Source organism: Erinaceus europaeus, chromosome 2 (genome assembly GCF_950295315.1).
Source record: "Erinaceus europaeus chromosome 2, mEriEur2.1, whole genome shotgun sequence".
NCBI lineage: Eukaryota > Metazoa > Chordata > Mammalia > Eulipotyphla > Erinaceidae > Erinaceus > Erinaceus europaeus.
This window is the reverse complement of record NC_080163.1, coordinates 4,478,145-4,506,099: the sequence shown is the minus strand read 5'-3', so window position 1 is coordinate 4,506,099 and position 27,955 is coordinate 4,478,145. Positions and strand designations below refer to the sequence as shown.

The 27,955-nt window shown below is 49.9% G+C and overlaps 1 long non-coding RNA gene across 2 annotated transcripts; it reads right to left on the bottom strand.

Annotated features, from left to right (window-relative positions):
• Positions 1 to 83: 83 nt before the first annotated feature.
• On the bottom strand, positions 84 to 26,817 carry LOC132536898 (uncharacterized). 2 transcript variants are annotated; one of them, XR_009548432.1, is made up of 3 exons: positions 26,359 to 26,817; positions 10,980 to 11,120; positions 84 to 125 (listed from the first exon to the last, which is right to left on the bottom strand). It is a non-coding gene; the product is annotated as an uncharacterized LOC132536898 (long non-coding RNA). The 2 variants fall into 2 exon arrangements; XR_009548431.1 differs by lacking the exon at positions 84 to 125 and adding an exon at positions 3,285 to 3,494.
• Between the last annotated feature and the right edge of the window lie 1,138 nt (positions 26,818 to 27,955).

Sequence of the window (27,955 nt, the reverse complement as noted above, 5' to 3'; positions counted from 1 at the left end):
AGTTGGTGGTGTATACAGTTGAGTGCAGTTACCATGCACAAGGACCTGATTTCAAACCCGTGCGGCCCCTGCAGACATGGGTGTGAAGTTGTCCCTGTTTTCCTCCTTCTCAAGTATTCTCTATCCTATCAAATAAAAGGGGAAAAAGGAGGGGGGGTGATGGTAGCTCAGCGGGTTAAGTGCACATGGCACAAAGACCACGGACCAGCATAAGGATCCCAGTTCGAGCCCCCAGCTCCCCACCTGCAGGGGGTTGCTTCACAGGCGGTGAAGCAGGTCTGCAGGTGTCTGTCTTTCTCTCCCCCTCTCTGTCTTCCCTTCTTCTCTCCATTTCTCTCTGTCCTATCCAACAACAACGATAGCAATAACAACAATGATAAACAACAGGGCAACAAAAAGGAAAAAATGGCCTCGAGGAGCAGTGGATTCATAGTGCAGGTGCCAAGAAAGAAATTAAAGAAAGAATAACAACAGTAACTACAACAACAAAGAGAGAAGGAAAGAACAGAGAGAGGCCAGAGCACCACTCTGGTACTGGTGAGGGGAGAGGATCAAGCTGAGAGCCTCGGGTCTGCAAATCCAAAGCTATATCAGTTCAGCTGGCTTCCCCCTTCTTTTGTTGCCCTTGTTGTTTTGTTGTTGTAGTTATTGTTGTTGTTATTGATGTTGTTGGTTAGGACAGAGAGAAATGGAGAAAAGAGGGGAAGACAGAGAGGTGAGAGAAAGATAGACACCTGCAGACCTGCTTCAGCGCTTATGAAGCGACTCCTCTGCAGGTGGGGAACCAGGGGCTCGAACTGGGATCCTTATGCTGGTTCTTGCACTTGGTGCCTTTTTATTTTATTTTACTTTTTTTTTTTTTAGTGAGGTTTTACGTACTCCTGCCTCTGTAAATAGGAATCAAACTTGGAATCTCATGCTTGAGAGGCCAACACTCTATCCACTGTGCCACCTCCCAGGCCACATAAATGCATGCTTAAAAAAAAAAAAAAAGATTGGAAATCAAGAGGCAGCAGCAGAGAGCTGGGGTTGGGTGCTGAGACTCAGGTGCGAGCATTCAGGCCCCCACACCTTCCCCCACAATAGCACATTGTGTTCTGAGGTGGCCGCAGCACCCAAGACTTCTTATGAGATCTTGCTGAGTGCTGACAGCTTGGCCCTGTGACCTGGGTGACTGGCAGTGCCCCACTTCTTGTGACTTTGACCAGGCCACCATGGTGCCTAGGGTCTGCTGCCTGCTCCTGGTGGCAGATCTAGGCTCCAGGTTTCTCTGTCAAAGGGACCCAGAAAGTGGTGCCATGGATGAAGCACTGGACTTTCAAGCTGAAGGTCATGAGTTCGATCCCCAGCATCACACATGCCAGAGAGGTGCTCTGTTCTCTCCCTCTCTCTTGCTCCTCAATAACTATTTTTTAAAAGAAAAAAAAAAGACTGAAATCCTGTACCTAAGGGCAGCAGGGTAGAACGTGGCTGGGACACAACAGAAATTCCAACAAAGGGTCTGGGAGATGACACAGAGCACAAGACCCACATGCAACAGGCCCCGGGTTCTACCCCCAGTACTGCGTGTGCCAGAGTTGAGCAGTGGTCTGCTCTGCCTCTCATGAAACTAAATCAATAAAAAATTTTAAATTTATTTATTTTCCCTTTTGTTGCCCTTGTTGTTTAACGTTGTGGTTACTCATGTCATCGTTGTTGGATAGGACAGAGAGAAATGGAGAGAAGAGGGGAAGACAGAGAGGGGGAGAGAAAGACAGACACCTGCAGACCTGCTTCACCGCCTGTGAAGCGACTCCCCCGCAGGCGGGGAGCCGGGGACTCGAACCGGGATCCTTACACCAGTCCTTGCGCTTTGCGCCACGTGTGCTTAACCTGCTGCACCACCGCCCGACTCCCATCAATAAATATTTTTTAAGACACGACAAAGGAGGTGGCTCAGTGGGTAGAGCTGCATGTGGTCCTGGTTCAATCCCCAGCACTGTAGGTGCCAGAGTGGTGCTGTCCCCTGTCATCCTCTACATTTTTCACTCTTTCATATATATATATATATATATATATTTGAGCCAGAGCTCCGCACGACTTATAGTGGTGGGAGGAATTGAACCTGGGACCTCAGAGCTTTAGGCATGAAAGTCTTTTTGCATAACCATTATGTTATCTCCTACTGTCCCATAAAAAAAAAATCTAAAAAAATAAATTCAGACAGGAAAGAGGATGCTGGCACCCACATTCTAACCACCATCTGGCTGTCAGCTGATGATGTCATCAACCCCATCTAGGGTGGCATCTACCCAATCAGTGATGTCATCATTCCCAGACAGCATCCCAGTCACCCATGAACTGGCGACGTCTTTCATTCTGCCTCGTCTCAGGGATGATTGAAGGCCTCACTGCACGGTGATCACAAGTGACCACAAGTGATCCTCACCTTCCTCTGACTGAGGGTGTTGGCGTGCTGTGTGCCTGGCCTGATTCCAGTTCCTTACATAATTCCATTCCATCCTCCTCCTGAGGGTCAGGCTTCTCTCCCTCTCTCTCTCTCTCCTCTCTCCTCTCTCTCTCTCTCTCTCTCTCTCCTCCCTCCCTCTCTCTCTCTCTCCTCTCTCTGTCCTCTCTGTCTTTCTCAGATTTACACTTAGATGATTCCACCCCTTCTTCAAGACTTATTTTTTCAAATAGAGCGTGTCAGAGATGAAGAGACAGAGAAAAAAAGAGACAACACAACATTGCCTTACTACTCCCCTGTGCGTGGGGCTCCCACATGGTGACCAGGGGCTTGAACCTGTGTTCTTAAGCATGGCAACTGTGTGCGCTACAAGTGAGCCATTCCCCAGTCCTTTGTCCTTTAATAATTTATTAACAAGAGAGATATGAGGAGAGAGAGAGAAAAAAAGAGAACCAGACACCATTCATGCACACCATACATGTGTTGCCAGGGACTGAATTCAGGACCTCATGCTTGACAGTCCAATCCACTGGACCACCTCTCTCTCTTTCTCTCTCTCTTTTTTTTTTTTTAGATTTATTTATTTATCTGGGAGAGAAACCAGAGCAGCAGTCAGCTCTGGCATAAGGTGGTGCCTGAGCTTGGACCTGCAGCCTCAGGGCTTCAGAACAGGGCTTCGAGCTGGTGCTCTAGTGGGCTGAGCTATCAACCCAGCGAGGCTCTCCTCAGTGTGCCCAGAGAAGGTTTCTTCCCACAAGTGTTGCCATGGCAGGAGAACTAAGGTCACTGGAGAAACTGCTCACAGCTTAGGAATGCGGGTGAGCTAAGGCAGGGACAACCCTGGAGGGCAAGAGGGAGCTCTGGGCCTCGGCTCAGTCCTTTGCCCTGCTCCCCTTTGTGACTGAGAGTTTCACCCAGCGGTGCGCAAGTCCTTGATCAGAGAAACTCATCTTTTGTATTCTCAGAGTCAAGATGAGGTAGACTCTTTGTCATGTGAAGTCTCCAGGGTGCAGTGTGGTCCTGGGGCAGAGGGGACTTGGGATGAAGCCTGTAGGGATGGAGGGAGGGCAGGAGAGGAAGTGGGGGTGTGAGGGCTGAGTCTGCAGAGGAAACTGGTACACTATCCCCCTATTTTCTTTTCTATTTTTTTTTTTTGCCTCCAGGGTTATTGCTGGGGCTCAGTGCCTGCACCATGAATCCACTGCTCCTGGAGGCCATTTTTCCCCCTTTTGTTGCCCTTGTTGTCCTAGCTTTGTTGTGGTTATTATTGTTGTTGTTGATGTCGTTCGTTGTTGGATAGGACAGAGAGAAATGGAGAGAGGAGGGGAAGACAGAGAGGGGGAGAGAAAGACAGACACCTGCAGACCTGCTTCACCGCCTGTGAAGTGACTCCCTGCAGGTGGGGAGCCGGGGGCTCGAACCGGGATCCTTACGCCGGTCCTTGCGCTTTGCACCAACCTGCACTTAACCCGCTGCGCTACCGCCCTACCCCTGCTATCCCCCTATTTTCACCGTCACCATCATTGTGGCTGGTGGTGGTGCTGGGGATCGAACCTGGGACCTCAGAACCTCAGGCATGAGAGTCGGTTTGTATAATCACTATGCTATCTCTCTGTACCCCACCCCTCTTTTTTTTTTAAATGTGGGGCAGGGCAATTAGTTGAGAGCCTTGTGCAGTCACAATACTGCCAAGATGCCTCCCTGGCTTATTATTATTATTATTATTATTATTATTATTATTATTATTATTATTATATTCTGAGAGACACTAAGGTACCACTTCACCATCTATGGAACAGCCCCAGTACCATCCATGGTGCTCCCAGGTGCTGCTGGGATTGGAACCCAGGTTCCTCATGTGTGATAAGGTGCGTCTCTAGCCACTAAGCCATTTCCCGGTCACTGATTCCAAACTCCTAACCACCCCGCCTCCATACACAGGCCTGAGGAAAGAAAAGAACAGGTGTGGGAGTGTGGGGAGAGGTCAGCCAGAAGGGAGCAGGAGCAGGGCACCCGCTTTATTTACAAAGATAGAAATGTCCCTGCTGAGAGGGAGGGGACAAGAGAAGCGCGCGTGTGTGTGTGTGTGTGTGTGTGTGTGTGTGTGTGTGTGTGAGTGTGTGTGTGTGTGAGTGTGTGTGTGTGAGTGTGTGTGTGTGAGTGTGTGTGAGTGTGTGTGTGTGTGAGTGTGTGTGTGAGTGTGTGTGTGTGTGAGTGTGTGTGTGTGTGTGAGTGTGTGTGTGTGTGTGAGTGTGAGTGTGTGTGTGAGTGTGTGTGTGTGTGAGTGTGAGTGTGTGTGTGTGTGAGTGTGTGTGTGTGTGAGTGTGTGTGAGTGAGTGTGTGTGTGTGAGTGTGTGTGTGAGTGTGAGTGTGTGTGTGTGTGGCTTTTCTGTGAAGGAGTGTGAAGGATTTCTTTCTTTTTTTTTTTTTTAAACAAGAAAACAAACTGGGGAGCAGCTTCCTTGCCTGGCGGGGCTTCTGGGGAGGGGAGTGAGTTTCAATAGAGGAGAAGAAAGGGACAAAGAGCTTGAGGGTCCTGACTTTGAGGCTTCCTGGGCATTTTCTTGGTGGCACGGATTTGAACGGCTCTGTTGGATTTACTTTTGGTCCCTGGGCCGTCTTCCCACGTTTGACAGAGAGCTGGGAGCAGCTGGGAAACAGAGCAAGCTGGTGGCGTGAGAGGCATGGGTGAGTCGCGGGTCTAGTTTTGAAACAGTGACTACTCACTGAGACCTACTACGTGCCAGACTTTGTCCCGGATCTGATCTAGTTCGCAGACTTTTCTGGAAGAGTGCAGATAGGGAATATTTTCAGTTTTGCAGGTCAGATGGTCTCTGATACGACTCTGGCTCTTCACCCCTGTTGCCTGAGATGATAAAATGGAATGGAGGAGGGCATGGTGTGTCAATAAAGATTTATTTGCACAGACAGCAAGTGGGAGGCTTTGGCTGGGGAGGGGTAGTTGTCAGACCCCAGTGCTGGCCAGCACTCAGAGTTTGCTGAGGACTTTGCCGCTGTCACCTGGAGTTAAAGCTTAGTCCTCCTCTCTCCCTTCTCACTCTGCTCCAGTCACCTCCCCAGTGCTTCTCAGACACACACCAGGCTCAGTCCTACCCCAGGACCTTTGCTCGTGCAAATACTCAGTTTTTGCCCAAATATCGCGTCTCTGGGAGGTCTTCTCTGTGTACCTATCCCCTGGACTCCTGACAGACATTTTTGTTTTGTTTTTGTTTTGTTTTTTTACCTCTCAGGGATATCATCCTCCAACTGCCAATCGCTCACTCATTACACATAGTGTTTTCTTGTGCAATGCCCCCAGCTAACATGCCAGCTCTGCGGGGAGGGGTGTCTGTAGCCTGGCACCTGCCAGCTGCTCAGTGAATCATACTTGCTGGAGGAGCGAGAGCATTCTGGCAGTGAGCACAGACTGAGCAAGTGAACGTACAGTTACAGAGCACAGTGGGCAGTCAGGGCAAGAGCTGTGAAGAAAAGGTAGAGGGGGTGGAGGTAGGCAGCATAATGGTTATGCAGAGACACATATGCCTGATGCTCCAAAGGCCCAGGTTCAATCCCCCGCATCAACATAAGCCAGAGCTAATAAGTGCTTTGGTTAAAAAAAAGAAGAAGAAGAAGAAAAAAAAAGAAAGGAAAAGAAAAGGCCGTCATAAGGGAGGGAGTGGGAGGGGGCTGGGTGGCGGAGTACCCAGAGAATCGCACACAGACCATGTACACAGACCTGGGACGCCTCAGGAGCAGTGAAGCAGGTCTGCAGGCATCTCCCTCCCTCTCTGCCTTTTCCCCTCTCAATTTCCCTCTGTCCTGTCGAATAAAATAAAAAAGAAAAATGAATGGCTACCAGGGGTGGTGGATGTGCAGTGTCGGCACTGAGCCCCAGCAGTAACCCGGGTGGCAGAGGAAAGAACTATAAACAAAATTTTAAATTACCTAGTATTAATCACAAATAAGTACATGAAAATTAAAAAAAAAAAAGATAAAAGAAAGGAGTCAGGGAAGTCTTCCCCGAGGAGGCAGCAGCTGGAGTGGACACAGAATAATCAAATGAGTAGGTGGATGTGTAAGCAACAGGACACATTAAAAGATGGGTAAGGGGAGTCGAGGGGCAGGAGCCCAGTGGATTAAGCGCACGTGGCGCAAAGTGCAAGGATCTGGCATAAGGATCCCGGTTTGAGCCCCCGGCTCGCCAGCTGCAGGGGGTCGCTTCACAGGCAGTGAAGCAGGTCTGCAGGTGTCTGTCTTTCTCTCCCCCCTCTCTGTCTTCCCTTTCTCTCTCCATTTCTCTGTCCTATCCAACAACAATGATATCAATAATTACAACAATAAAACAACAAGGGTAACAAAAGGCAATAAACAAATAAATAGATACTAGAACCTTTAAAAAGTAAATAAAAGTGGTCCAGGAGGTGACACAGTGGATAAAGCATTGGGTTCTCAACCATAAGGTCCTGAGTTCAATCCCCAGCAGTACATGTACCAGAGTGATGTCTGGTTCTTTCTCTCCTTCTATCCTTCTCATGAATAAATAAAATAAATTCATTTTTTAAAAAAAGTAAATAAAAGATGGGTAAGTGGGGACTGGGCAGTAGGTAGAGCAGTGGGCTAAGCGCACATGGCATAAACAATTGTGCTGGTTTCTGTGCTGCCTCTGACAGCTTCTTTTTTTTATTATCTTTATTTATTGGATAGAGACATCCAAAAATTGAGGGGTAAGGGAGTGATAGACAGGGACCTGGAGCCCTGCTTCACCACTTGTGAAGCTTTCCCCCAGCAGGTGGCGACTGGGGGCTTGAACCTGGGTCCTTGCGCACTGTAACATGTGCGCTCAAGCAGGTGCGCCACCACCTGGCCCTCCTCTGACAGCTTTTCCAGCAGCACAGCAGAGAGCAAGAGTGAAGCTGGAGAAGGCATGATATGCTGACTTGAAAATACTTCCTTGCTCTCTTCGATTGGACTCCAGACAAGTGTACCAACCTTGGACTCACATACAAAGGGGAGTCATTGAGAAGTATTCCCTGAGACTTCTTGTCCTGGAGAAATGAGATGATGCTCTGTGTGTGTGACTGCAACTTGCTTTTCCCACTTAGCAAGAGGTCATGGGAACTTTCTGTGCTCCTGCCCTTAAAGCCACCTGAGACATACCCACACAGACACACAAACACACACACACAGAGACAGACACACAGACACACAGCTCATTGATAAGGTCGGGCCGTGGTGCACCTGGTTAAGAGCACAGAGTAAGAAGTGCAAGTTTTCACACAAGGATCTGGGTTTGAGCCCCAGCTCCCCAAGTTCAGGGGGGGCACGTCACACATGGTGAAGAAGGTCTGCAGGTGTCTCTCTCTGTCTCTCTCCCTATCTACCCCCTTCTTTCAATTTCTCTCTGTTCTATCCAATAAAATGGAAAAAATGGCCTCCAGGAACAGTGGATTCATAGTGTCGGCACCAAGCCCCAGCAATAACCCTGGAGGCTAATAATAATAATAATAAAAATAATAATAGCTCATTTGGTAGGCAGTTCGATTTGCCATGTGCATGGCCTGGGTTCAAACTCTGGCACCATATGGGGGGTAGCCACAGCTGTCACGGGAGCTCCAGACTCTTCCTTTCTCTGTCTCTATCTCTTTCTGAATGAAAAAGCTGCCCATGGATGGGGTGAGGTCACATATGTGTGAGGTCCTGGTTATGTGAAAAAAAAAAAAAAAGAAAGAAAGACAAAGTCTTGGTATTTGTTAGGCCTGCACAGGACTCCACAGCTTGTACAGTGACACAGGGGTCATGCTGAGAAGCCCATCCCAGAACGCAATACATGGACCTGAGTGGAAAGACCCTTCACTCTAGGGCCGTGTGCCCCTGACCCCTCAGGCCTCCGCTGCCGGCGGCTACCCAGACTCCATCCTATGGCCCGTGACTGGCGCCTCTGGCTCCTGTCCTGGCGAGGGAGCTCCTAGCTGTCCCCTCTATCTTCCTTCACCGTTGCCAGCCACAGTGGAGCCAACACCCTCCCTCTGCTTCCTTATGCTCACGCCAGGACATGGCTGGGGCCAACGCAGTTATGAGTTTAATAGAAGGTGCCCAACGGTCACCCGCCAGAAGACTGACTTCCTTTTTAGGAAAGAAAATGCAGAGAAAGCCTGTCCAGCCAGGTACTTATGACACAGGTGTTCTGTGAAGGGCTCCCGTGCCCTTGTTCCCTGATCCGGGACGCCGTAGGGCGAACTCTCTCCACCCTCAGTGCTGCCTGCTCCGCTCCCCACCCTGCCCTGCCCACCGCAAGTGAGCCCGCGGGGGATCTTTTCTGTCGCCGGGGCACCAAACCTGCACAGTTCGATGGGTCACCATGGACTTTTACCTGCTTTCAATTTCAGTTAGAAATTTCAGAAAGAGGGCCAGGTGGCAGCACACCTGGCTAGGAACGCACATCAGCAGGTGCCAGGGCCCAGGGTCAAGTCCCCACCCCCATCTTCAAAGGGGAAGCTTCACATGTGGTAACGCAAGTACGACAAGTCTCTCTCTGTCTCTCTCAACTTTTTTCTGTCCTATCAAAAAAAAAAAAAAAAAGGAAAAAGAAAAGGAGAGGAGAGAAACTCCTTGTGCACCAAGCCCCAGTGATAACCCTGGTGGCAATAAGAGAGAGAGAGAGATACCACAGCCCCACTCCACCACTCACAGAACTTTCCTTGGAGCTACTTGTGTTGCTCCCATGTGGGCCTGGACTTGAACTCGGGTCCTGGAACATGGTAAAGTCTGCAATCTATTAGGCGAGCTGTCTCCCAGCACCCCACTCCCACCCCACGGAGCTCTGGGACTTTAACTAGACACATGTCCACGGCCCAACAGTCTTGTTTCCGAGCTGAGCAGCTGCTCCCAGGAAAGCCAGCACAGCCGATATCAGAGGGTATGTTCCGGGAGGCCCAGGGAGCACCATGGGTAGCGACGAGCATATGGGGCCAGCATGGGGTCTGTGGTTTGCACAGGTGAGAGCGCCCCCCCACACACACACACACACTCTGTATTCTAGAAGCAACAAGTCAGAGTTACGTATGTGGACACAGAGACCCTCAGATACCGACTGGGAAAAGCAGCAAACTGGTTGTGTCACAGGATTCGAGACATGTGTAGCGGGGAGACAGCACAACGGCTGTGCAAAAGACTCTCCTGCCTGGGGCTCTGGGGCCTCAGTTTCAGTCCCCAGAACCACCCCCATCAGCCACAGCTGGGCAAAGCCATACTGCCAGGCACAGATCCAGAGCTGCGGCTTGTGGCAGGTGGGCGGTCTGAGCAGCAAAGCTGGACACACACACACACACACACACACACACACACACACACCATTCTGGGATCAAAACCTCCCAAGACGGGTGCCGGGAATGTCTCAGGACAGCGAGACTTGCCGTCCACCTCGACGGAGAACTTGCCGTCTTTGCCCCAGGCTGTGGCCCACCCCCTGTAGGCCGGATGGAAAGAATCCTACTCCACACAGGAGATGGCGTGGAGGAAGCAGTTCTCTCGAGCAACCTCCAAAGGATAACAGTATTGACCCGAACATCATGGGCGTCATGGGCATCAAGACGGGCCCTGCCCAGCACCCAGTGGGCAGCTGGCCCTTCCCCGAATGCCCGTCTTCCCCTCGGTGACTGTCCCCAAACTGTGTCCTGACTTGTCTTTGCCGTGAACCTGCGGCCTCCCCTGCCTGCACCCGTCCGTCACTCAGATCCTCCCGCTCTCGCTGGCCAGAGCGACATCAGACACTCCCTGGTCCGTTTCTACTTTCACAGCCCAGAGACGCTGGGCTTCACTCATGGGTGGAAGAAAGGATGGGGCCAGGGGACTCAAGAGAGAGGGGACAGACAAAAGGGATGCAATATCAGGGTGTGGACAAGCGAGAGACAGAGAAAAACTGAAAACGCACAGGAACTCCTCGTGCCTGACTCCACCCTCTGCGGAGGGATAGCATCTATTTATTTATTTTAACCTCCAGGGTTATGGCTGGGGCTCGGTGCCTACACTATGAATCCACAGCTCCTGGTGGCCTCCATTTTGGAGGCAGGACAGAAAGAAATTGAGAGAGAAGGGGGAGGTAGAGGGAGACAGAAAGATAAACACCTGCAGACCTGCTTCACTGCTTGTGAAGCACCCCCCCCCCCACAGGTGGGGAGCCGGGGGCTTGAACCCAGATCCTTGTGCATTCTCTTGTGCTTTGTACTGTGTGCGCTTAACTGGGTGTGCCACCACCTAGCCCCCAAAGGACATCACTTCTGAGGAGCCCTGCCTGACCCTCCATCCTGCCTGGAGGCTGGGACCCCCCTCTGTGCGCTCTATGGTGATTTAGCCCAGGGAAGCACTCCAGAAACACCTCCATTGACTACTGTTATTACAGGCAGAGCTTGGACACTCTCTCCCCTATGCCTCCCTCTACAAGAAGTCTTCCATGATTTCCAGTAGTGAGTTCTGCCAGTGCCTACGGCCCCTCCCTCACACCCTCTTCCTCCAGGTGTGAACACCATCTGCTCACCTGTTGGTCTCCTGGGCTGGGCCGGACACTCCTTGAGGGCAGGGACCAAGGTCGTGTTGTGTGGGGTTCCCTGGAGCCCTGCATGGTAGCTGGTGTCCCCAAGACCTCTGGAATCATCTGCCCGTCTGAATGGGGTGCGGGCTGGGAAGGAGATAAGGCAGGTGTATCATTAACAGGAGGGGCGGGTTTCTGTGGGCCCAGTGACAGGGCAGAGACCGTCTGTGCCCCTAGAGTCCCAGGCCAGTGTCTTTTTCTTTTCTTTCTCTCTCTCTTTCTCTCTCTCTCTCATTTTCACTCTCATTCTCTCTCTCTTGGATTTTATTTATTCTTTAGCAACAGACAGAGAGAAACTGAGGTGGTGCAGTGGGTAGAGCCCATGCCTGAACCCCAGCACCACACAGAGGGGCTCCTTGCTGATGGGGGCGTCTCTTGCTCTCTTATTAAAAATATAAGACGCGCGCTTTGGAGGAGTGAACCAGAGTCTCGCCCGCACGTGGTTCCACTGAGTCCCTCACAATCCCCAGCTTGACTTCTTCTTTTTAAATTTCTCCCTTTCTTTCTTTCTTTCTTTCTTTCTTTCTTTCTTTCTTTCTTTCTTTCTCTCTTTTCCCTTTTGTTGTCCTTATTGTTTTATCGTTGTTGTGGTTATTATTGTTGCTGTTACTGATGTCGTTGTTGTTGGATAGGACAGAGAGAAATGGAGAGGGGAGAGGAAGACAGAGAGGGGGAGAGAAAGACAGACACTTGCAGACCTGCCTCAGCACCTGTGAAGCGACTCCCCTGCAGGTGGGGAGCCGGGGGCTCCAACCGGGATCCTTACGCCAGTCCTTGGCACTTCGCGCTATGTGCGCTTAACCCTCTGCGTTACCGCCGGACTCCCGAGCTACCGGGGACCCCCAGCTTGACTTCTTTACATGTTGTTTTGATGGTATTTTGAGGAAGAGCCACCACAGGCCGGCTCCACCATCACGGAGGTCTTAGGTGCTGTCCCTGTTGCTTCCACGTGGTGGGTCACCCCCGGGGCTCCATGCATGGTGCGACGTTCTGTGTGCCCGCTAAGCTATCACCTGGGGAGCGTGTGCAAAGGTGTAGGGCCAAGGAGAGAGCTCAGAAGTAGAGTTTAGGACTAGCATGCTTGAGGCCCCGGGTTCCAGCCCTGGCACTGTACTTACCAGAGCAGAGTGGTGCTCTGGTCTATGTATCCCTCACTCTCATACACAAAATAAATAAGTAAGACTTTAATGAGAGAAAAAATTGTGGGGCCAGGTGGTGGCGCACCTGGTTGAGCACACATGTTTATAGTGCGCAAGGACCCAAGTTCGAGCCCCTGGTCCCCACCTGCAGGGGGACAGCTTCGCGAGTGGTGAAACAGGGCTGCAGGTGTCTCTATCTCCCTCTCTCCTCTTGATGTCTCTCTGTCTCTATCCAATAAATAAGTAAATAAATAAAATGTTTTTAAACATTTGTTGCAGTTGGGCAGGCAGGTGGGAGGGTACAGTTCAAGACCTGTCACCCAAGTAGAGACTTCAATTTCCCAGCACTGCTTATGCGAGGGTGGCGTTCTAACCTCTCTTGTGTGAAACTATTTCACACTGATAAATACAATACATCTTGGACTAGAGGAAATACCACAGCTGTTGACACAACAGTTATATGTCTGTGGCTCTGAAGTCCCAGATTCAGTTCCTGGCACCATTACACTTAAGCAGTGTTATGGTCATTAAAAAAAAAAAAAAGGAGTTGGGCAGTAATGCAGTGGGTTGGTTCGAGCCCCCGGCTCCCCACCTGCAGGGAAGTCGCTTCATAGGCGGTGAAGCAGGTCTGCAGGTGTCTGTCTTTCTCTCCCCCTCTCTGTCTTCCCCTCCTCTCTCCATTTTTCTCTGTCCTATCCAATAACAACATCAACAATAATAAAACTACAACAATTAAAAAAAACAAGGACAACAAAAGGGGAAAATAAATATTAAAAAATCCTTTAAAGAGAGAGAGAGAGAGAGAGAGAGAGAGAGAGCATTATAAAGCAATGTATAGCATATTACTACGAGTGGATGTTCATATAAACGTATCTGCCTTGGTTAGAATTTGACTGTGACATACAGTTATAATGGCACAAGCTCCGGAATGAAGTGCCCACAGCCTCTCTCCACACCAGGTAGCAGACACTTTCCCAGTACAGACCTCTTTGAGTCTTTTTTTTTTTTTTAACTTACTATTGGATAGAGACAGAGGGAAATGGAGAGGGAAGGGAGATAGAGGAGAGAGACAGAGAGAGACACCTGCAGCCCTGATTCACCACTTGTGAAGTTTTCCCCCTGCAGGTGGGGACTAGGGGCTTGAACCTGGGTCCCTGTACACTGTCATGTGAGTGCTTAGCCAGGCGTGCCACCACCTGGCCCCCTGACCTCTTTGAGTCTTGACAGCCTGGTGACCACTGAATCAAAACAAAGGACAGCACCCTCCTCCCTGCCTCCCCGCCCCGACCCGCTTCAGACCCTGCCCGTTGCCTGGGTCTTCGGGCAAAGATCTCTGTGTCGGTCCATCCCCGGCTTCCTCACTAGAGACAAAACCAGGCCAGGTTGAGAGCGAGCCTGCAGCCCCAGCTTCAATCCCTGATACCACCCAGTGCCCGAGCTGAGCGGTGCACAGGGATCAACAAATCCTTTGCGCAAACAGCAGCAGCTGTGCCACAGTGACCTTAGACAGCTGGACAGTGACGGGCGCCGAGATGCTCCCTGTTTGCTGTTCTCAACAGGAAGTGTGTGTGTGCTCGCGCGCGCGTGTGCCTGTATGTGTGTGTATGGTGGGGAGGGGGCAGGGAGAATGTTCTGGTTTCTGTCTTCTTCTGAACACAGGCTGATTGTTTTTGCCTAGGACAGATGCTAGTTAGCAGGCCTGGTGGCCTGTGGGGACAGTGCTTTGTTCCTCAGTGTCTCACTGGGGGGACATTTCAAAACTTACAGAGATGTGGGGAAACAGCTTGGTGAAGTAGAAACATGAGCTCAAGATAGCTTTTTTTCCCACTTATTTATTTATTTATTTATTTATATATTTATATATATATATATTTTTTCCTCCAGGGTTATTGCTGGGCTCGGTGCCTGCACCATGAATCCACCACTCCTGGAGGCCATTTTTCCCCCTTTTTGTTGCCCTAGTTGTTGCAGCCTCGTTGCGGTTATTATTATTGCCATTTTTGACGTTGTTTTGTTGTTGGATAGAACAGAGAGACATGGAGAGAGGAGGGGAAGGCAGAGAGAGGGGGAGAGAAAGACAGACACCTGCAGACCTGCTTCACCGCCCGTGAAGCGACTCCCCTGCAGGTGGGGAGCTGGGGGCTCAAATCGGGATCCTTGCGCCGGTCAGTCCCTGCGCTTTGCGCCACATGCGCTTAACCCGCTGCGCCACCGCCCGACCCCCATTTTTTTTCACTTATTTTAGTTGCCAGTGGATCATATTCTAGTTCTTAGCCAGAACTAAGGGTGGAGTTGGCCATGGCTAGAAACAGATTCTTTTTAGAGATCTATTTATAAGGAGAAGGAAGACAGAGCCAGAGCATCACGCTGACACTGTCAGGGTTGGGGTCACACTCAGGACCTCACGTCTGAGTGTCCAACGCTTTATTCACGGCACCGCCTCCCAGACTCTCTCCTCTCTCACTCTCTCTCCCCCCCCCCTCTCATTTCCACTTACCTAGGGTAAGTATTCAGCCCCATCAGATAATATATTAAGATAATAAGGGCCATTCAGGAGACAGTGCTGTGTTATTTCACCAAGATATTAACAGATACCTCCACAGTCCAGTGTCTTGTTACTTTACATTCTAAAGGTGGTGAAAATCTCTCCCACTGTGGCATAAGGTTCTCTTCTGAAACCATTCAATATATCTCTCCCCTTGTAACCATCCAATAATACATCCTACCCCCCACTGAAGCTGAGGAGAAATACCTGATGTTTCTTTGTTTGTTCCCTCTTTCCTCACAACCAAACCCACATCAGTTCTGAACACAGAAAGAACTTTCATCCATGCAGTGATGGGCTTGTATTTAAGGTGAAAGTTGGAAGCCTGTTTGGGGAAAATTACAGAGGAGCACCATTTCACATCAGTAAACTTGAGGAACTAATACGAAATACAGGCAATGTGTACTAGGTCCGTCTACTACTCCTAGGATATAGAGTATATCTTCAAAGTCCCGTCTTATAGGGCTCTTTTCAGTCAACTGTTACTTTCTGTAGTGGGTATAAAATAGTAATTTTAAGTGTTTGATTTTTTTGTTATATAAAAACAAAAAATTTTAACCTCATAACTTTAAAATAAAACTCTTGAAAATTACTAGGCTCAGATTTTTAACATACGTATTTATTGTAATGAAAGAGAGACACACAGAGAAAGAACAGAGCCCTGCTCAGCCCTGGCTTATGGTGGTGCTAAGGATTGAACTTGGGACCTCAGAGCCTTAGGCATTAGAGTATTATTATTATTATCACTTTTACTTATTGGATAGAGACAGCCATATATCGAGAGAGTAGGGGAACATAGAGAGGGAGAGAGAGAGAGAGAGAAAGGCACCTGCAGCCCTGCTTCACCACTCGTGAAGCTTTCCCCCTGCAGGAGGGGACCAGGGGTTTGAACCCAGGTCCTTGCACACTATAACATGCCTGCTCAACCAGGTGAGCCCCACCCACCCACCCCAGCATTAGAGTTGTGGTTGTTTGGTTTGTTTGTTTTGCATAACCATTATGCTGTCTCCTCAGCCCAAAACAGATTTTTAACTTTTATTTTCCCTTCAGACCACTGCTCAATTCTGGCTATTGGTGGCACCAGGGATCAAAACTGGGACATCCCGTATGCAAGCCCTAGGCTCTACCGCTGCACAAACACTGGGTGGGGGGGGAGCTATTTTATTTTATTGCCACCAGGGTTTATCCAGGGCTCCACACCTGCATGTTCCACTACTTACAGCAGCCTTTGTTTGTTTGTTTGTTTTTTATATATAGAAGCAAGAGACATAGAGTGGAGATACTACAGCACTGCTCTTCTGTGAAGTTTCCCTCTGCAGACTCACCCAAGTTGTGGCAGGGGACTCTTCCCCCCAGAGCTCACAAGTGGGATTCCTTACGCAATGCCAGAGAATGAACCCAAAGCCTTGTGCATTCACATCAGAAGTGATTTTCCTAGACCCCACTTTTTTAAAGCAGAGCACTGCTCAGCTCTGGCTGTCGTAGTGTGGGGGATTGAACTTGGAACCTCAGAATCTCAGACGTTAAAGTCTTTTTTTCAGAACCATTACGCCGTCTCCCCCACCTCAGTCCCAATCTTTAAAAAAAATATATTAACGCAACGATTGCCACCTCAACATGCTTCAGCTCAGACTGTGTCCAGAGACTTCACATGTGGAATGACAACCCTTCAGCTTCATTACTCGGGTGAGACCTTTCCTTTCATAGTATTCTCTAATTCCATCCCAGGTGGATCACTTCCTAACAAAGTCCCAAAACCTATATAGACCAGGTTCTGTGAGAGAGAGCATATGTTCACATGTATCCATAAACAAGTGCAAAATATATACCTGAAAGCAGAAGTACACAATAGTCTGCAGTGAGTACCCCCCAAACACTTCCTCTCCACTATTCCAACCTTTGGGTCCATGATTGCCCAACAATTTGTTTGGCTTTGTATGCTAACTCTCTTTCAGCCACCAGGTTCCAGATGCCATCAGGATGCTGGCCAGGCTTCCCTGGACTGAAGACCCCACCAATGTGTCCTGGAACTCCGCTTCCCCAGAGACCCACCCTACTAGGGAAAGAGAGAGGCCGACTGAGAGTATGGATCGACCAGTCAACGCCCGTGTTCAGCGGGGAAGCAATTACAGAAGCCAGACCTTCCACCTTCTGCAACCCACAATGACCCTGGGTCCATACTCCCAGAGGGACAGAGAATAGGAAAGCTATCAGGGCAGGGGGTGGGATATGGAGATTGGGTGGTGGGAATTGTGTGGAGTTGTACCCCTTCTACCCTATGGTTTTGTTAATTTATCCTTTCTTAAATAAAAAATAAGTTTAAAAAATATTAGTGATTTAATAATGATTAACAAGATTTTAAAATAACAACGGTACAATTCCATACAGTTCCCACCACCAGAGTTCCATGTCCCATTCCTCCATTGGAAGTTTCCCTATTCTTTATCTCTCTCTGGGAGTATGGACCAGAATTCTTTATGGGATGCAGAGGGTGGAAGGTCTGGCTTCTGTAATTACTTCTCCACTGGACGTGGGTGTTGGCAGGTGGATCCATACCCCCAGCCTGTCTCTATCTTTCCCTACTGGGGCGGGGCTCTGGAAAGTTGGGGTTCCAGGACACATTTGGTGAGGTTGTCTGCCCAGGTAAGTCAGGATGGCATCATAGTAGCATCTGCAACTTGGTGACCTAGCCCAACCATTTTTTAAATTACCTTTATTTATTTATTGGCTAGAGACAGCCAGACATGGAAAGGGAAGGGGGTGACAGAGAGGGAGAGAGACAGAGGACACCTGCAAAACTACTTCAGTGAAGCTACTTGGCAAATGCTAGAAGAAGAAGAAGTGAAGCTACTCGTGAAAAAAAACTACTCGTGAAGCTTTCCCTCTGAAGATGGGGACTGGGGGCTTGATCCCGGGTCCCTGAACATTATAACATGTGCACTCAACCCGGTGCGCCACCACCTGGCCCTGACCTAGCCCAATCTTATTCTGTATCCTGAAAGAGAGGGAGAGATAACACAGCACTGCTCACCATCCATGGAGCTCTGTCCTTGGTGCCCCTAGGGGTCAGGGCTTGAGCTAAGTGTTAGGACAGGAGCAGGCCCTGGCAGGAGGGTTGCCAGCTTATTTATGGATTCTGATATGCAAATAAGGCACCATAAAATAGCCAATAGCAGAGGATGGGATGACTAATGCCCACCCGCTGAAGGTGTAGCCTGGGGCTCAATAGCAGAAGGGGCCGACCTGCCCCCACGTAGGTCTGTGTCAGCCAGCAGCCTGTGAAGAGCCTGGGCCCTGGGCCTCGTGGGCCCTGTCTGTGGTGTCCTGAGTCTTTGCCTTGGAGGCCCGTGGAGGTCATCTAAGAGAGCAGCATGACCCCACCAGACCTGGGAATCCCCCCCTCCCAGGCCCCCCATCAGATGGTTTATACTCTATCCACTGAGCTAGGGCTTTCTCATAGTTCAGATTGTGTTTATAAGACAATGTCGGAAGTCGAGTGGTAGCATAGCGGGTAAAGCGCAGGTGGCGCAAAGTGCAAGGACCCGCGGAAGGATCCCGGTTCGAGTCCCCCCCCCCCACGCTCCCCACCTGCAGGGGAGTCGCTTCACAAGTGGTGAAACAGGTCTGTAGGTGTCTTTCTCTCTCCCTCTCTGTCTTTCCCTCCTCTCTCGATTTCTCTCTGTCCTATCCAACAACAATGACATCAGTAACAACAACAATAGTAACTACAACAATAAAAAAAAATAAATAAAAACAAGGGGAAAAAAAAAAAAGACAAGTCAGAATCCCCCACCCCCAAGCTTGGCCTTATTTTTTTCTTATCAACTCAGTGGCTTAAAAACAGCCCACGCTCCACAGAGCTAGCACAGTGGTTCTGCACAAGACTTTCCTGCCTGAGACTCCAAAGTCCTAAGTTGAATCCCCAGCACTGTAAATGCTACAGTTATGTTCTCCCTCCACTAATAACTAAATCTTTTAAGAAGAGTCCACAGCTACTGGCAGTGGTAGAATCACTCAGCCAGGAAGCTCCAGGACTCTCTCTCTCTCTCTCTCTCTCACACACACACACACACACACACACACACACATACACACACACTAAAAAAAAAAAAAAATCAAAATACAGCAAAACTGTGTTGCTTCCGGGAGATCTGAGGGTGACACTACTGTCAACCCACCTGCAACTTGTCTAGGCTGCCATTTTCCCTTGGCTTGTGGCCTCACTGCTCTGATCTCTGTTTCTGTGGTCACAGCTCCCTATCTGCCTTGCACCCTCCTGCCCCCCCTCTTCTCAGCTCCCTGAGATGACACTGGACCCCCTGGCTAGTCCAGGACCATGTCCTCACATCAGGCTCCTCCAGCACATCTGCAGACTGCCTTTGGTGGGGAAGGAAACGTGTCAGGTTCTGGGCGGCAGATGTGGGCATCTCTGAAGGGTCAGTCTTCTGTCTTTTGCCTTCCCACCAGCAGGCACAGAGTTCTAGACAACCCAGTGTCGGTCAACATCCAAGATCCAGGGTTTTAGTGTTATAAACAGAAAGTGTGTATGTGTGTGTGTGTGGGGGGGGGGTATGTTCTTATCTCTGCTCTGTTGAGATAACAGGACCATATTTTAATGATAGTTATTATTTTACTTGTTTAGTAATTATATTATGTGTTATAGATTATTATGATTTTATTACATAAGAATACTTTTTTTCCTGCAGAGCTAGGACCTTGCAAATATATGATTCCACCCATCCTGGTCTGACGTACTTATTCAGGGAGAGAGAGGGAGAGACTCAGAGAAGGAGAGACAGCACAGCAGCAAAGTTTCCCCCAGGAGCACAGCACCTCCCATGTGGAGCCAGGGATGAAATCTGGGCCACGCACAGAGGCGTGAACCCTCCCCTGTGAGCTGTCCAGCCCTGTCAGTAGAGAGATATCTGTCATGAGCCAGGCGTGTCGGTCTCTCTGTGGTTTCAGTCTGCACCTCCCTGATGACTCACCATGCTAAGTACTTCCCCCCCCAAGTGCATATCACCCTCTGTACTTTCTCCTCCATCAATGTCTCCACAGGTCTTTGACCCAATACACTTGAGTCAGGTTGCATGTCTCTCCCTCCCTCCTCCCCACCTCCCCCCATGTGAATATTTTTAAATTGTTTATTATCTTTATTTTTTCATTGATAGAGACAGCTAAGAATCGAGAGGGAAGGGGTGATAGAGAGGGAGAGAGACAGAGACACACCTGCAGCCCTGCTTCACCACCTGTGACGTTTTCCCCCTGCAGATGGGGACCAGGCACTTGAACCCGGGCCCTTGCGCACTGTGACATGTGCACTCAACCAGGTGCGCCACCACCTGGCCTCCTGTGTGGATTCTTTTTTCTTTTTTTGCCTCCATGGTTATCGCTGGGGCTCACTGCCTACACTATGAATTCACTGCTCCCAGAGGCTATTTTTTTCCATTTTTGTTGCCCTTATTGTTGTTATTGTTATTGCTTTTGTTGTATAGAACAGAGAGAAATGGAGAGAAGAGGGAAAGACAGAGAGGGGAGAGAAAGATAGACACCTGAAGACCTGCTTCACCGCTTATGAGGAGACCCCCTGCAGGTGGGGAGCCGGGGGCTCGAACCGGGATCCTTATGCCAGTTCTTGCACTTCACGCCACCATGTGCACTTCACCCGCTGTGCTACTGCCTGGCCCCCCACGTGACTTTTTTAAGCCAGGCTGGAACATCATGCAGACGCAGTGCATACTCAGAAGCCTCCCTGGCATAGTGTTCTTGCTGTTCTGTTTTATTAGCATTTGTGCTGCCAAGGTCTTGCACACACATAGTTCTGAAACTCACTCCAAGCTGACTTTAAAAACAGATGAGATAGAAAAAAAAGAGGAGGTAGGGGAGGTGGTGGGGCACACTTGGTTGAGTACACACATTACCATGTGCAAGGACCCGGGTTCGAGCCTCTGCTTCCCAACTGCAGGCAAAGGCAATGCTGAAGCAGGGAAACAGGTGTCTCTCTGACCCCCTCTTCATCGCCCTCCCTTCTCAGTTGTTCTCTGTCTCTCAAATAAAATAGAAAAAAAATGAAACAATCACTAGGAGCGGGGGAGTCGGGCTGTAGCGCAGCAGGTTAAGGACAGGTGGAGCAAAGCACAAGGACCGGCAGAAGGATCCCGGTTCGAACCCCGGCTCCCCACCTGCAGGGGAGTCGCTTCTCAGGTGGTGAAGCAGGTCTGCAGGTGTCTGTCTTTCTCTTCCCCTCTCTGTCTTCCCCTCCTCTCTCCATTTCTCTCTGTCCTATCCAACAACGACAACAACAATAATAACTACAACAATAAAACAACAAGGGCAACAAAAAGGAATAAATAAATAAAATAAATACAGAAAAAAAACAGTCACTAGGAGCGGTGGATTTGTAGTGCAGGCACCAGGTCCTAGAAATTACCCTGGTGGCAATTAAAAAGAGAGGGAGAGGGGGTCGGGTGGTAGCGCAGCGGGTTAAGCGCACTTGGCACAAAGCGCAAACACCTGCATAAGGATCCTGGTTCGAGCCCCCGGCTCCCCACCTGCAGGGGAGTCTCTTCACAGGCGGTGAAGCAGGTCTGCAGGTGTCTGTCTTTCTCTCCCCCTCTCTGTCTTCCCCTCCTCTCTCCATTTCTCTCCGTCCTATTCAACAACAACATCAATGGCAACAATAACAATAAAAAACAAGGGCAACAAAATGGGAAAAATGGCCTCCAGGAGCAGTGGATTTGTAGTGCAGGCACTGAATCCCAGCAATAACCCTGGAGGAAAAATAAAAGGGGGGGAAGAGAGAGACACCCTCCCAGCACCACTCCACCCTCCGGGTTCCCCAACACACTGGTGCTCCCATGTGAGGACAGCCTGAGGGCCACAGACAGGCAGGCTTGTGCTCTACCTCGTTCTTCTATCTGAGAGATGAGAAGAGGGTGACAGAGGGATCAAGAAACAGGGGCAAAGGGGATGACAGCATGAGGGGCCCTTCCCTCATGCCATGGTGCTCTCATGCTGTGCCGGGGCTTGAACCCAGGGCCTTGTGTACAGCAGAGCACACACTACAAGGCCAGCCTTGTTTAGCTCTTGGCCTGTTTATCTTTTGCTTATTGACTTCCTGGAGAGACATCCCCCGCGTTACTCTGACGACTTTATTTCATGACCCTGCCATCTACACAAACCTATACTTTTTTTAAAGAAAACGTTTTTCTTTTTAGATTTTTCTAGATATTTATTTACATATTCCCTTTTTGTTGCCCTTGTTGATTTTACTGTTGTAGTTACTATTGTTGTTGTTACTGATGTTGTTGTTGTTGAATAGGATAGAGAGAAATGGAGAGAGGAGGAGAAGACAGAGAGGGGGAGAGAAAGATAGACACCTGCAGACCTGCTTCACCGCCTGTGAAGCGACTCCACTGCAGGTGGGGAGCCAGGGGCCCAAACTGGGATCCTTATGCTGGTCCTGGTGCTTTGCACCACCTGCGCTTAACCCTCTACGCTACCACCGACTCCCTAAAGAAAACATTTTTTTAATTTCTTTATTGGGAGATTAATGTTTTGCATTCGACAGTAAATACAATAGTTTGTACGTGCATAACATTTCTCAGTTTTCACATAACAATACAACCCCCACTAGGTCCTCTGTCATCCTTTTTGGATCTGTATTCTCCCCACCCACCCACCCCAGAGTCTTTTACTTTGGTGCGATATGCCAATTCCAGTTCAGGTTCTACTTGTATTTTAAAGAAAACATTTTTATTTGTTTATTATTGCATAGCAACAGAGAAAAATGGAAAGGGGAGGGGGAGCTAGAGAAGGAGAGAGACAGAGAGACACCTGCAGCCCAGCTTCACCACTTGTGAAACCTTCCCCCTGCAGGTGGGGTCCAGGGACTTGAACCCGGGTCCTTGTGCACTGCAGTGTGAACACTTAACCGGGTGCGCCACTGTCTGGACCCCAGAGATATTTCAGAATTCACCCCTCTCTTTTATTCTTCTCACTGCACCTTTACCCTCCCTGATGCTCAGAATCCTTGTGGCTTTGGGGATTCATCCTGAATTTTTCAAAAAGATTTTCTTTATTAATGAGAAAGATAAGAGGAAACGGGCTCGAGCAGTAGCGCAGCGGGTTAAGCACACGTGGTGGAAGATAAGAGGAGAGAGAGAAAGAACGAGACATGTGCTGCTGGGGATTGAACTCGGTACCACATGCTTAAGAATCCAGTACTTTACCCACTGCACCACCTCCCGGACCACCTGATATTTTCTGAGAGCAAGCTCAGTGCTGGCGACGTCTAGCCAGTGGGGCCGGTCCAATGAAAAGCGAATTACCCACAGACCCCCGGTCCACATGCCCAGCACAACAGGAGAGCTGCCACACCTCCATCAGCACGGAACGTTCTAGAAATATCTCCGGGAAACCAACCTGTCTTCAGCAGTCATGATTTCCTTTCCCAACTTCTCACAACTCTTCCCATTGGGGGGTGGGGGGTGCGCGGGGGTGGGGAGGAGTGAAAACAGCAAAGGAAGGGTGGGGATGAGAACCACCACCAGATGATGATAACAATAATCTCCTTGGGGGTCGGGCGGTAGCGCAGCGGGTTAAGCGCATGTGGCACAAAGCACAAGGACCGGCAGGAGAATTCCGGTTCAAGCCCTGGCTCCCCACCTGCAGGGGAGTCACTACACAGGCGGTGAAGCAGGTCTGCAGGTGTCTGTCTTTCTCTCCCCGTCTCTGTCTTCACCTTCTCTCTCCATTTCTCTCTGTCCTATCCAACAACAACAACGACAGCAATAATAACAGCAATAATGATGACAACAAGGGCAACAAAGCGGGAAGGGATGGCCTCCAGGAGCAGTAGATTCCTGTTGCAGGCACCGAGCCCCAGCAATAGCCCTGGAGGTTAAAGAAAAAAAAAAAAAAAACAATAATCTCCCGGTACTTTGTAAGCACTCACCGGACTTTAAAAAAAAAAAAAAAAACAGCCTTAATTGCCGTCTAATGAGTGTTTACCCAGTCCTCAGTCCTGGGGGTTTTCTTCACAGAGAAAGAGGAAGTGCAGGAGAGGAAGGTGTTCTGGTTAGGTCCTTTCTTCCCCAAAGGGTTGGGGATGGGGGGTGGATCTCTTGGGGACAGTCATCCTGGAAGACAGACTCTTTCAGGTGTGCGGGGAGGTAGGTCACCCAGTAGGGTGCATGCCCTCCCAAGCTCCAGGTCTTTAGTTTCAGCTCCAGCACCGCAGGGGAGGACTGCAGCACTGGGGGAAGTCCCAAGGATGGTGGAGCCATGCTGTGGTCTCTCCTGTCTCCTATGTGTCTGTCTGTCTGTCTGTCTCTGTCCCTGTCTCCCTCTCTAGCCCTGGCAGAGAAGAATAGAGGGCTGGAGGGGGAGGGCAGTAACTCATGCGGTCGAGCCCTTGCCGGTGTGAAGCCCCTGGTTCGAGCCCTGGATAGTGAAGCAGTGCTGTAATGGCTCCCTCTGTGTGTGTGTTTTCCTCTATTTGACATTTTTGTTGTTGCTCCTGGGGCTTTACCCCTTGTGGGCTGACATGTTCAGAGCGAGACCAGGGAGAAGTTGCACAGCACCGAAACTGCCTCCAGTGTAGTGGGAAGTGGGTTCAAACAGGGTTCATGTGCACGACAGAGAGCTCTGAAAGTAAATAAATAAACAAACAAATAAGGGGCTGGCCGGTAGTGCACCAGGTTAAGTGCACATAGTAAGAAGCGCAAGGACCCTCACGAGGATCCCAGTTCAAGCCCCAGGCTCCCCACCTGCGGGGGGGGGGGGGTGTCTCTGCAGAAGCAGTGAAGCAGGTCTGTCTGCAGGTGTCTTTCTCCTTCTCTGCCTTCTCTTCCCCTCTCAATTTCTCTCTGTCTTATCAAAAAGGAAAAGAAAAAAAAGAAAGGAAAAATGGCCACAGGAGCAGGGGATTCCCAGTTTAGGCACCTGGCCTCAGGGATAACCTTGGAGGAAACTATAAGAATAAAATTTAAATAAGTAAATAATAGTCTAGGAGTTGTGGAATCACACTCGTTCCCAGTCGTATACACTCATGGGAGGTGAGGTGTCGGGGAACTTAAGCTAATTCACGGCTCCGTATCTTCCAGACAGCCCCTGCTACTTCCCCTCCTGACACTGGCCTTTCCCCAGGGCCTCTGGTGGAAGTCACAGGACAGGGCACAAGGCTGTGGCCTGTCTTCTTATCCCCCCTTCTCTCTTGAGACTTTTCTCCACCCACAAGCCTCATCTTCTGATCTCGCATCCTCCTTCCTCTTATTACTTTATTTCAAGTAAGTAAATAAGGAAATAGCACCAGGCTTGCAAGCCTGAGGTTCTGAGTTCAATCCTCAGCATTGTTCTTGTCAGAATTATGCTCTGATGATCTCTTTCTCTTGCTGACAATGAACATTTGAAAACATTTTCTGGGGCTGTGTGGTGGCGCACCTGGTTGAGCGCACATGTCACAGTGAGCAAGGACCCAGATTCAAGCCCCCCGGTTCCCACCTGCAGGGGGAAAGCTTCACAAGTGGTGAAGCAGGGATGCAGGCGTCTCTCTGTCTCCCTATTTATCCCCCCTTCCTCTCAATTTCTGGCTGTCTCTATCCAAAAAATAAATAAAGATTTGCATGTGGCGCAAAGCGCAAGGACGGGTGTAAGGATCCCGGTTCGAGCCCCTGGCTCCCCACCTGCAGGGGAGTCGCTTCACAGGCGATGAAGCAGGTCTGCAGGTGTCTGTCTTTCTCTCCCCCTCTCTGTCTGCCCCTCCTCTCTCCATTTCTCTCTGTCCTATCCAATAACAATGATAAACAAGGACAACAAAGGGGAAAAGACAGCTTCCAGGCCTCCAGAAGCAGTGAATTCATAGTGCAGGCACTGAGCCCCAGTGATAACCCCCGAGGCAAAAAGAAAGAAAAGAAAAGAAAAGAAAAGAGAGAAAGGAAGGAAAAAAGGAAGGAAGGAAGGAAGGAAGAGAAGAGAAGAAAAGAAAAGAAAAAGAAATAAAAAGCAGCACCAACTGGATATCTTAGGGCAACAGAAAGGGCCTGTTACTGTCTCCCACTCCAGAGTAGCAGCCTTCAACCAAGGTGTGTGCTGTGTCCCCCCCCACACACACACAACCCGCAGAGGGGACTCCTGCCAGGCCTCTGCCTCTGTGGCTGTGGGGACCTCTGGGGTCCTTGTCCACCACCACCACCACCACCACCCCCCATCTTCAACTCTGCTGTCACAGTTTTCTCTCTCTTTCTCTCCCCCCCCACCCTGTCTTTCTCTCTCTGTCTTGGTAGATTTTCAAAAATCATTTCTTTCTTTCTTTTTTTTTTTCCTTGTTTATTTATTTTTGTGGAGTCAGGGTCTGAAGAATGTGTGATTTCACCACCCCTGGCCTGCTTTTTCACTCAGATAGACAGACAGACAGACACCCACAGCACGAAGCTATCCTTCCTCTCATGGCCCCCTCCCTCCACCACCCCGTCCCCCCAACCCCTGCGCGTGGTGCCAGCAAGCTGGGCCACACCCAAGACGAGGAAGGTGCCCTACCCAGTGAGCTATCTCTCCAGCCCAAGGCCTACTTTTCCCAAGGACACCTTTTATAAGGATACATCGGAGTCCAGGGACCCACCCAGCTCCTCCGTGACCACACCTTGACAATCTGATCCACGTCTGCTGTGAAGCTATTCTCACAGAGGGCAGGTTCCGAGCCCTGGGGTCAGTTCACCTTCTGGCCAGAGAAGGAGGGTAGGCAGGGGGGGTCTGGGCAGAACCGGTCCCTGGGGGCAGGGACGCCTGGATCACAGCCCGAAGGGAGGCAGCAGAGCCATCCAGGCGCCCGGGAAGTGTGCCCCCGCATGTGGGAGGTGCTGGGTTGTTTTTTTTTTTTTTTTTCCTGCTGGGAACTGGTGAGATTAAGAGAGAGGGCACAGCCACGGGGGCGTGGAGCTTGGGCGACGCTGAGAATGTTTCCGCCATGTCGGATTCGCTCCATCAGCGGCTCTGAGAGGCCCCGACAGCTGTGCGGCTGACACAACAGTCGGGTGCCCTGCCAGCGAGGTCGGGGCCCTGAGGGTGTGCCAGCTGCCGAGCCGGCTCCCAGGCGGTCACAGCCAACGCCAACACAGCTTTATTTAGCCAAACACACACACACAATAGAGAGGGCTCAGGGCCCGCCCAGCGAAGGACTCACTGAATTATCACACAGCACAGCCGGTGGAGCCAGGCTGACAGCAGAACGGGAGACAGCTCAGGGCATTAGAGTGCAAGACTGCATGCCCAAGAGCCCAGCTCGATCCACGGGACTGCTGTACGCCACGGCTCCGGTCACTCTCTCAGACTGTGCTGTGTGCTTCTGTGTCTCTCTGTCTCTCAGACAATTTCAGAAATAATGGCCCGGGAGGTAGTGCAGTGGCTAAAGCATTGGACCCTCGTGCGTGAGATCCCCAGTTTGATCCCCGGCATCAAGAGTGCCACAGTCATGCTCTGGTTCTCTCTGCCTCTCTTCTCTGTCTTTAATAGAGAAGTATTTTTATTTATTTATATATCTTTAAATAGAGGCAAAAGGTGAGGGGTCAGGTTCGAGCTTTGGTCACACACATGGCAAAATAGCACACTATCAAAGTGAGCTATGGGGGCGGGGTAGACAGCATAATGGTTCTGCATAGAGACTCTCATGCCTGAGGTTCCAACGTTCCAGGTTCAATCCCCTGCATCACTATAAGCCAGAGCTGAGCAGTGCTCTGGTTAAAAAAAAGAAGAAGAAAAAGAAAAAAGAAAAGAAAATACAATGTGAGCTATGTTACCGGCCCTAGAGATCTGTGTGTGTCTTTTTAATTTAAATTAAAAAAAAATTTTTGTAATTTTATTTATTTTCCCTTTTGTTGCCCTTGTTGTCTTTTTTATTGTCGTTGTAGTTATTATTGCTGTTACTGATGTCGTCGTTGTTAGACAGGACAGACAGAAGTGGAGAGAGGAGGGGAAGACAGAGAGGGGGAGAGAAAGACAGACACCTGCAGTCCTGCTTCACCGCCTGTGAAGCGACTCCCCTGCAGGTGGGGAGCTAGGGGCTCGAACAGGGATCCTTACACCGGTCCTTGCGCTTGGCGCCACGTGCGCTTAACCCGCTGCGCTACCGCCCGACCCCCGAGATTTGTTTTAAAGATTCATCTATTTATTCATGAGGAAGAGAGAGAAAAGCACCACACTGCCGCAGGTGATGCAGGGGATTGAGCTCAGGACCCCAAGCT